General features: G+C 32.6%; 1 protein-coding gene across 2 annotated transcripts in view; it reads right to left on the minus strand.

Moving 5' to 3' along the window:
* LOC107688081 (neuronal-specific septin-3-like) overlaps positions 1-1,420 on the minus strand; it is a 97,434-nt gene that overhangs the window by 63,232 nt on the left and 32,782 nt on the right. The window lies entirely within an intron of this gene.

Consider the following 1,420-nt stretch of genomic DNA (forward strand, 5'->3'; position numbering starts at 1 on the left):
AACACGCATACGAAACAGATGTTTTTAATAAACAGCATTTTATTTAATGTCAGATTCATAGAAAGCTAAATGCACAAATTGTTAGATAAAGTATAGAAAAAATTAACTGTAATCTAATGGTAGGCTTGGTCGCTCAGGACATTTGTCTGTACTAATCCCCAGGAAATTTCTAGACACTTGAGTCATGCACAGACACAGCAGTCATATTAATGGCCAACAGCAGCGCTGTGCCTTTAAGTTCTGAGCAGGTGGTTGCTATTCCATCCAGTTGGTCTGTACAAACATTAAACCACACACACACTCTCTCTCTTTTGTAAAACGGCATGGCTCCTTGGCACTGCTGTTTGTTAACAACATCCCATAATTTTTAAGCTGGTGCTGGCAAAATATTGGACGTGTGTAAGTTAAGTATTTTCCAAGTGGTTTATTTTAGCACATGGTTTTCAAGCTCAGTGATTATTTCATGACTGAAACAGTAGTTTGACCAAGTAAGATTTGGCATGTGCCCATGGCACATTAGCAAAATAAACAGTATAGCTAATCTACTTACTGGAACCTTTTGTTGGCATCTCTATGAAACTACTCTGAAATCATATTTTAGCAACTTTTCTTTCTGTGGAGCCAAAAATGCTGGATGGATGCAAAGGGCCTTTAAAAAAATCTTGCTTTTTTGTCACACAAACTTCAAGGCATCCAATTCACAGCTGGATCTTAGTTCAGTGTGGGAGAGGATCAGTGTTTGAAGTTCTATTGGCAGCCTTATTCATGAGAAATAAACGAAAGCTGTGATCAGATATGCAGCCAGCTGTGGGACAAAAAATGAAAATTAAGAGTCTATCCCTGACACATATCCCTGTATATCTTGAAAACTTAAATGTGCATCAAGATGGTTGCAAAAAGCAGTAAAATAATTGTTAGAGACAAGAAGATCTTAATTCAAATGCAGTGCAACTAAAACTTAAAAAATAATTTTCATTTATTGAAATTAATCTCAAATAAAACCATATATAAATTTGATATGAAATACAAAAATTAAACTTGAAAAAATGTAAATGAAAATTATAAGTGTTGTCTTGGCAATTAACAGGAATAAAATAAGTTGGAAGCTGAAGTACTAAAATCACTAAAATAAAATAAATGAATACTAAATAGAAATTTAAAACAAATTTGCAAAAATACTAAAACTTGAAAATATATAAATAAAAATAACTCAAAAGTATTAATAAATACTATAACAGTATAAAAAATAATTCTAAAATAACACTGAGAGGTATCTGTTAAAGGGATAGTTCACTCAAAAATGTAAATTATGTAATCATTTACTCACTCTCATGTTGTTCCAAAACTGTATGAACTTTCTTCTATGGAACATACACAAAATATATTTTGAAAATTGTCTCTGTGTTTGGGGGGGGGGGGG

This window comes from Sinocyclocheilus anshuiensis, unplaced genomic scaffold, assembly GCF_001515605.1.
Source record: "Sinocyclocheilus anshuiensis isolate Anshui unplaced genomic scaffold, SAMN03320099.WGS_v1.1 scaffold249, whole genome shotgun sequence".
Lineage (NCBI taxonomy): Eukaryota > Metazoa > Chordata > Actinopteri > Cypriniformes > Cyprinidae > Sinocyclocheilus > Sinocyclocheilus anshuiensis.